The sequence below is a fragment of the Mya arenaria genome, chromosome 5 (assembly GCF_026914265.1).
Source record: "Mya arenaria isolate MELC-2E11 chromosome 5, ASM2691426v1".
Classification (NCBI taxonomy): Eukaryota; Metazoa; Mollusca; class Bivalvia; order Myida; family Myidae; genus Mya; species Mya arenaria.
In genome coordinates this window covers 627,792-636,901 of record NC_069126.1, presented here as the reverse complement: position 1 = coordinate 636,901, position 9,110 = coordinate 627,792, and the positions used below count along the sequence as shown (strand labels likewise).

General features: G+C 34.0%; 1 long non-coding RNA gene across 1 annotated transcript; it reads left to right on the top strand.

Moving 5' to 3' along the window:
• The first annotated feature begins 1,200 nt into the window (after positions 1–1,200).
• LOC128234645 (uncharacterized) lies at positions 1,201–3,043 on the top strand. The gene is made up of 3 exons (XR_008260988.1): positions 1,201–1,469; positions 1,811–2,218; positions 2,462–3,043. It is a non-coding gene; the product is annotated as an uncharacterized LOC128234645 (long non-coding RNA).
• The last annotated feature ends 6,067 nt before the right edge of the window (positions 3,044–9,110 follow it).

Sequence of the window (9,110 nt, the reverse complement as noted above, 5' to 3'; positions counted from 1 at the left end):
AGGACATTCATTGTTGAATCCCAACATAACTGGCGTTTTGCGTGATCCACTGAGTATATGAAAATTGCCACATTTCTATTGTAAATATTTACCAAAATATAGGAGAATGACCTTTTTGTTAAACATACAAACAATTATTGTTATTGGAAAAGCTAAAAGTATATGTTACGTCAGACAACAGCTATAAGCTAGTGATATGATGTTTATCATGACCGATTTGAAATAAAGGTTATCTTATCTCATCTTATATAACGAAATTCTTTCAACTATCAAAACAATCCCGAAGATGTCACCAGAATGTAGGAGGTTACAGACAACCAATAATTTCGACACTGTTACAACTACGAAGAAAAACCGGTAACACACTTTTATAACAAGAACATTTATTTACTTACAATTTTACAAAAGAAAAACAATCATGAAGTAAATACTTCACTATGGCGGGCGGGCGTACGGACGGTCGGACCGACATTTGGCGTAACATATGAAACCTAAAGTTTGATCATATAATCAATGTACTTCATCCATTAATATATTGAATATGTTTAAAATGGCCTTAAAAGGGTACCAGTCTAAGATAATATTCATTTACATTCGGAACTCCTCGGCCATTTTTTTTTAATAAAAGCATTAATTAAATGTAGTGTTTAAGAGTTGTATTCATTGCTCTCAGTTTAAAATGATTGCCAGTGAAGTGTATTATTGCAAAAATAATTAAGATTCCCAAGAGTATAGTCATAAAGTTTAACTGCAAAATAAAATTACTACGCGTTCTACTTGCCGCGGACTTAAACGTACCACTTTTTTGAGTATGTAAACCGTCGAAATACATCCGATAAAAATGGCCGAGATGTTCCGAATGATCTGGGATTGGTCCCATTCGGAACTCCTCAGCTGTTTTCGATAAAAATGGCCGAGGAGCTCCGAATGGATTGGTCCCAGATACACTTTTTTACAATTAAAATCAAAGCGCTTAAAGCGTTAAAAGGCCTTCAGCCTGCTACGATTTGTGAATATAGTCAGAAATGCCAAATGGAACGGAAAGTGTGTGAAGAATTTTCAGTTTGTCCCAGTAAATTGAATCCAGTGTCTTGAGCATGATGCATATATAATTGACCTTACGACAGCGGCTTCTAAGCCACGCCCCCTGATATCAAGGGAGCGAACTCTGTCTATGTCCGTCAAACAAACGAGGAAGAAATGGCGTCACGCGTCGTTTCGCTTTCCGATATTCCTGACAAATTATCATAAATGTGACATTACAATGCGAAAAAATAGAAGTCAAAGGAATTTGTAACTGGCTGCTACATCGGAAGGCTCGATATATCTTTAGAAAATGACGATATCTGACATTTACGGGGTGAAATCTATCCAAGTCAGAGAAAATCGGATAGCCGCCATGTTGTCAACATTGACATCGATACAAAGGAAAAGCGTGTGTGTGACGCATACTGTAAATGCAAACAAGGGTAAGTTTAACTTTTAATAACACCGGCCCTTCTTACAGTATTGTTGAAACAAAGATTAAATCATCGCACAATATGAGTAAATCATAAATGGCCCGAATGGGGAACCCGGAAGTGACATTAAATTACAGTTACATGCCAGCTATACAGTAAAACCTTGTATTCTATAGTATAAGTAGAAATGGTTTATTGGGGTTCTGTATAAAAAGTTTCAGTTCTAAGCGATTGAACACTACCCCTTATGAATAATAATGTAATAGTTGACAAGTGACAATCGTGGGTGATACCAATCGTAACTTTTGCATTGCTCAAACATTCACATGCTTTGATTTTTGTTCTTACAGAAATTGTGGAACATGTTCACACACTCTGGCTGTAAAAGTAGACCTGGGAGGAAAAGTGCCCCCGGTGTGGGGCTCGAACTCACAACCACCAGAACACTAGCCCGGCGCTCTAACCAACTAAGCTGACCGGGCAGCTGGTTCTAACCCACACACACTACCCTCCCCCCATTTACCGGTTAAGGCTGGTGGAGGGTCTCCTGCTATTTACCGTTGACACCATTAAAGTATTCTGATTGATGGAGATAAGGAAGTCCCCTTATTATTGTCTTCAACAAGCCTACCGCCACAGGGGACCTAGCATAAGACCGGAAACCGCCCCCCCCCCCCACACACACACATGATATTTGCCAGTCCAGGCAATGTCAACCGCAAGAGAAAACCAGTGATGACAAGTTTTACAAATAATCGGTATGACCTATTTTAAAGCTTTTTATAACATTTAGTTTTACTTTGCTGTACAAAAGTAATGGACTATTTGTCCAGAGAAAAACAACAACCACAAAACATTAGCTAGTATCTTGTCAATATTTCATTATGATATACATGTAGAAAGCAAACATCAAAGGCAGTAGCATTTACAGCTAGTATTAAAATATTTAACAATACATGTAACTGATTTATTTTAATATTGGCATCTTTTATTTATTTCAGGAAAGTGCGGTCTTTTGAAGAGAGTTCTTGAAGTTGTTCAGCATGTTGTTTTGATGGATTCTTGGAAGGATGTACCTCTATGATGTTAGCTTTAGTTCTGGAGTATAACACCAGTTGTTGCATATTTAATATCAGATTTATTAAATACATTGTTGTTTTGCAAACATTACTTAAACTTTGATATTTCTTTGGTGTTTATGTAAGATATTGTAGGTGAATATCTCTTTATTGCAATGGCAAATATATTTTAAAATATATAGCATTAGCAGAAGTTATTTTTCACTGTTAAAGCTGCACTTTCACAGATTGATCACTTTGACAACTTACACAGGATTCGATTGCATTTATCATGTTTTGGCTCGGAGAAGTTTGCTTTGTGATTTATATATTAGGTCTTAATTTAAAGAATGCCAAAATAAGCCGATTCTGAGACAAAAAGTGTCAAACTAGAATTCTGTGAGAGTGCAACTTTAAGAATACTGTTAATCGAGTGTGCATGTGATCCGGATTCTGAACATTGGATGACCTATCATTAAATATTGTAGATTTACGTAAATGGCCCAAAATATAAGAATAACAATGAAAATACGTACATGTTTGACTTGTTCTTTATTCATAATAAGTCTAAGTCTTTACAGCACATGTTTGGCAGAATCAAGTTCTAATGAACATAATAATTGATTTAAATGTACAGTGAAATAATTTATTTTATACAGAAAATAATACCTTAACGATTCAGACCGATCTGTTCTCGTTTTGTTTTGGTGGCTCAAATATTTATCTGAGTTTTGGAGGAGGCCTAGCTGGTGTGAGCTGGTCAAATACAGTAGCTGCTTGAGGATCAGTGTTTTCTTGATTGGATTTCCCGTCGACAAAGTGCTGATATGAAAATAAGAAATCTATGAAATGTGTCGGAATGACAGCTACAAAAGCCATTGTTTACATAGGAACTATACGAGTATATGAGATTCGGAAGCATGCGATGGTTCGGACAAAAATTTAGTTGTACGATATTTCCTGATTTACTTTGAAAGCAAAGCAGTTTATAAAAACTACATAACGGTATCAACAAAAATACCTCTATCTTGAATGAAATCAATCGTGTCCATGTTGAACCTGATATTAAATGGCCATTAATGCCGATTTGACAACACAAGCCAAAGCATAAATGTACGATGTTAATAGTTTAAAAATAGAAACACTTATTTTGGTCATGCACGGACAATTTCAGTATTAAATAAATTTTGAGCGGATTGAAATAAGTAGTTTTGTTAAAAAAAAAATACTTTTGTACAGACGTATAGATGTTTCGCCTTTGAACGATCTTTCAAAATTGCCAAGTTCAGCTGTTGATGAGGTCTTCCACAGAGTTTGATACAGCACTTGCATTTTTCTAAACAACTCGCTGGTTTCGAATACGGAACGAATTGTAAGCCATCTTTAGTCGGCCTGGCTACCTTGTATCCGAATTACAAGTGCCATGACAACACCTTTTTACCATAATACTTAAAAAGGCGAGGAATTGCCAGCGCATGTATATGACGGACTCTGGTCAGTTTGACGGACAAAATGGCGGATAGCAACACGGCTTATCAGCCCTACATTCTGATTGGCTGATAGGACCTGTCAATCAAATCCTGTCGTAAGGTCAATTGTATAAACCACTGATATAAAACTATTAATTTTGTCCGCGAGTGACATAGGTTGAGGGCAATATTAAATACATCAATACGTACAGGAAATAAATAGTATGTGGGTGAGTCGATTCAAAGGATTTTAGCGAGAGGATCCTGTAATATTTTGCAGAAAGATTCCTTAAACATAAACTTTATTAACATGGAATTCTATCAGTTAAAAATAGAATCTGGTTCATCCGTTTCAATTAACTCGGAAAACCATGTCAGTAAAACCCGAAAAAAACGGGTGGGGGATGGATCGTATTGAAGATGCAATTAAATGTGTGTTAGCCGATTTGGCATGAGATATCAAACCAAAGTGTTTAAAATAAAATTGTAATATTTTGTTTTATCCTATAGTCTATTTTTGGTGATTGCAATTCATTCATAAGTATAGTATATATGTTTAAAACAGCCATAAATCGGCTATTACTCATATTATCTTTATTTCCACCCGAAAGTGATTTAAACACATCGAACGATCAAACGGTCATATTTAAACAGTATATACAGCAATACATAAAGCATATTATATGAGAAACAAAGTCGTTACACCATGATAACGATGTTCATGTTATAATATTGTAAGATAAAGCATATACTTTTCACTGAGCGTATGCTTTGCTACCGTATTATGATTAACGTGATGTTCAATGCACTCAAGGCTTATAATTATTTTATTTATTTGTTCTCGTGGCAATTGCCGGTTCGAAAGCCGAAATAGAAATGCAAGTAATTAAAGGTGCTCGGGAAAATATGCTTTTATTATAATACATTTGAATTTCCCGCATATTTAATAAAAACTTCTTTTTTCAAACGCCTTAAAATGCATTAAGACAGGCAAAACAAAAAGGTAACCAAAATAAGTCTTACATAAATATTAAAGCCGTCGTTTTAGTATTAAAGACAGTGCACATGGACAAGCAAAAACATAGAAAAACAAACATAATGATAATTTCTAATGCGAATAAAATAAACGGAAGTATTAGGTCCTTTGTGAGTGTAAGTCTAAGTCTGTTTACTCAACGCATTTAGAAAATATCTACATACTGCGCGGATACGTGTTTCTATATGATCATTCGGTGCAGCATGTTCATTACGAATCGCGCTAGTACAGTAGTAAATGAACCCTGCACTGTTTCATGGGGTCTCGAGTGTGCTCATTAACACTTGTCTCTCGGTGGAAAGTCTTGGGCACGAACGAAGAAATACGATGGACGTCGACGTCAGCTGAACACGCAAGGCAGTGAGCCCGACCTGGGGAGATCTTGTTTTTGTGAGGAAGCCGGCACGGTGGGTATCGCCAGATGTATATCTTCTCGAGATTGCTCAGTTGACCAGATAAGGGCGCGTATGGAAACTGCTAAAACGTTGAAATTCCGGGTCGTCGGAACCACTACTTAATGCATATTATATATTTTTACAATTTAAATCAAAGCGCTTTAAGCGTTGACAAGAATAGCGCGAGGATCCTGTCATTATAGAAATCTACCTAACGAACATAAACTTTATTTGGTTAATCGGGCATACTCTGGTAGTAAATTAAACACGACTCATGTTTGAAATGTAGAGTAAATTATACTAAAAAAATGCCTAAATGCCTTATGTGGAAGTCCTTTTTTATGAAATCTAAAGTTCAAGATAAGATTTCATTTGCATCTAGTATTACTCCATACTTTTGTAATCATTTGGGTATTCCACGTATTAAATGAATAGTTCACGTAACTGTTACTCCATAGTTTTTATTTAATTGAGTATCAGCATAAAAAAACTTAAAAGCATTTGCGTAGGAATTCATCAACATGAATATACTATCTTTAGTATACTATACTATATATATGTTTATTTGTTTTACAAATAGCAAGCCGAAGCAGGCCAAAAGCCTTTCAACGCTTTACGCGCTTTAAGTGCTTTGATTTTGCATAATGTCAGAGACAGGGATCTAAAGAGAGAGATTCTTCAAGTAATTGCAATTTGCCTAATTGTCATTATATGCCTTAAAGTTGTAACAGACCGAGAGGGTTTGTAATCCGACAGAGCATTTCATTTGAATATTATTTGTAGTGTTCAAATGAATAATGTTTAAACCATAATTATTTTAATTAGGCAGGGATATGTTTCCGAGAAACCATAATGAGTTTACTTTAGGGTTGTAGATAAAAAGGTCAGGGTATGTGTCTTTTTACTTCCAAACTTAAAATTAATTCTTAAAGGAAATAAAAGTTAAAAAAAGGTGTTTTTGTACTTAAAAACACATTTAAAACATAAAAGTGTTGGTGATAATGGAAACTACTCTTCTTTCCGTGTTTATGAACAAACACTGCCATATTACACGAGGCAAGCTTTATACAGGTATCATGCACGTGTAAACAAATAACAGAACAGAATAGACATTTTATTTAAACTTGTGCATCGTACGTTGTCTACAATACATACATGTTTTAAAAAATTTGGTCAAAATATTTACAAATATTGTTTAAATAAAATGATAATGTTTGTTTATACATCAGTTTAACTCGTGTTCATAATTGCTTTGACCGCTTGCTCAATCGGAACTCCTCGGCTAGTATCTAGTCCACCTAAATGGCTGTCAACGAGTCTTTTGACGATTTTCTTAATATGGCAGACTCGTTACAGGGATACATAAGAAATGTCAAAATAATAAAAAAAGTATCCCTGATCGCTCATTATTGTAGCTAGGCTAGTATCAAGATATGTTAGACCAAAAACAGAATGAGGAGCGAACTTTTACCACTTATTTGTGTGTAAGTGTTATTTTTATACTTATTGTATTTTATTAAAATATAAAAATGGTTTCAAAAGAGCCCTCATGAGAAACTAAATGGAAATGTCATTAATTCTTAGTGGGTGGGGTAAAGTCTTCTTTTGACAGATTCTAATATAGTTAATAACAATTTTGAAGCTCCAGTGATCAGTGGCAAAAATTAAGAAAACAAATACTCTATTTGATTTTTTTTAATAACAAAAAAGTCTGAATCTGACTTTACTTAAATCGATAATAGGTTAGACTACTTTCTCAGTGTATTAATCTCATACATTTCATATCATTAACTTTAATTTTTTATAATTAAAATTTACATTCTTTTAACTAAGGATGTATGGTTTATATGTCCGTGAGTGTTGGTATCGAACAACTTAATGTAATGGCACAATTAAATGCCTCGGCCCTGTTCACTAATATAGTTCTCTAAATAAATTAGATGTTCATTCTAGTGGTTTAGCAAAATGAGTTTGAACGCATAAACCAGCACACATTTCTTTCAAGACTAAATTCTATGATATCCATCAGTGGTGATGATGCAGAAACATTGAAAAATGCTGACATTTTTACTGTGCCGATAAAATGCAGACATTTAAATTTTAATCTTATTGTCATTTTCAAAGAAGAGTATGGTACGAGGGGTGCAGCTGACTCTGATTCCCGGCTTGTTCTAATGAAAAAAAGGCAGATAAGGTAATGGTTGTGCTTTTTTCAAAATTCGGACAATAATTTTAACAGTCAAGTATCCTATCGGTTTAAGCCCAAAAGTACCTGCATGTTTGTACAATTAATCAACAAGGACTGACAGTATTAAAATATCAACATTGTGGATGAATTTAAACATGATAAACAACTTCATTTCATATTTTTTAATTTACCAGTAGTCCAGAGCTAAAAGTTGCTCTCTCACAGATTGACAGTTCTTCTTGGTCATTCTTAAAAAGCCCAAAGGAGTACTTAAATTAAATTTACACATAATTATAATTAATTATATGGCTTAAAGCAATAGTAAAAAAATATTTTCCAAATAATTGAAATCTGTTCTATTATGTGTGACCTTATATGACTAGATAGAAGGATTTTTTACCAAATTTTCAAACTTGTATATGAAAGACTGTGATCTGATATTATGTCAGCAGTCTAATATCACTGGTTTCCATACATTTGCACAATAATTGCCAATTTAAAGAAAAAAAATAAAAAAGGTGTCTGAACAGTAAAACTGTAAGGATGCAGCTTTAAATTGGTGTTGTACTTAATATTTTGTGAATACTTTTCTGTTGTTGTACAGGCTTTTAAAATAATTGATCTGAAAATATAATTCATATTATTGTTGTATTTTCTGTTTTCTATTTCAGGCACTGGAATCCGAATGTAATCAAAAATGCCATTGTATGAGGATTGACATGCAATGCATGGAATTCATCTAACACAACTGCAACGCCTACCTTGGAAAAATGAGTGCAAGATGGAAACAAAGCATTCAGTGGAACATCTTTTCATCTCAAATATTTGATGACTTACATACTGATGTGAAGTTGAAGATAAAAGTCATCTGTAGGTCCGTGATTATTAAATAAATCCGAACATATATTTAAAAGGGTTATATGGTAAAGGATTTATCTACGCTTAAAGTGATTCTGTAAGCTTCCAGCTTGCATAGCAATCTGATAAGGCATAAAATAAGATACTAGCTGACTTGCAAAATATATACTAGCTGACTTGCAAACAGTTTTTCCATTTGTGTTGATTTATTTTTCAGTCTGTTGGAATGTTTATTAGAAGTGATGCGCATTGCTTACTGCAACCAATATTTATTTTCTTTATTAAGTTAAATTTAACGAACACATAACATGACTTGTGATTTTACAGATGCATGTTTAGTTTGTTGATTGTATGAGTTTATTTTGCTCAAATGATGTAATAAAAGTTATTCTGAATGACTGTCCTTTTTTGCTTGAAGAAAATGTGTTGAGGTTTTGGCATAGCATAGTGTCATCATCATCATCATTGTTGTGTAAAATAAAACATTCAAAACAATGTATTAAAAACCAAACTGTCAAGCCAAGTACTCAAAGAGGCACAAGGATATTGCTAAAGAGACCGGTAATACATTTAGACAAATAAAATGCAAAGAAAGATCTATAATTCTGACACATGGTAATGCTTTAGTCCTCTCATTGTATGTTAA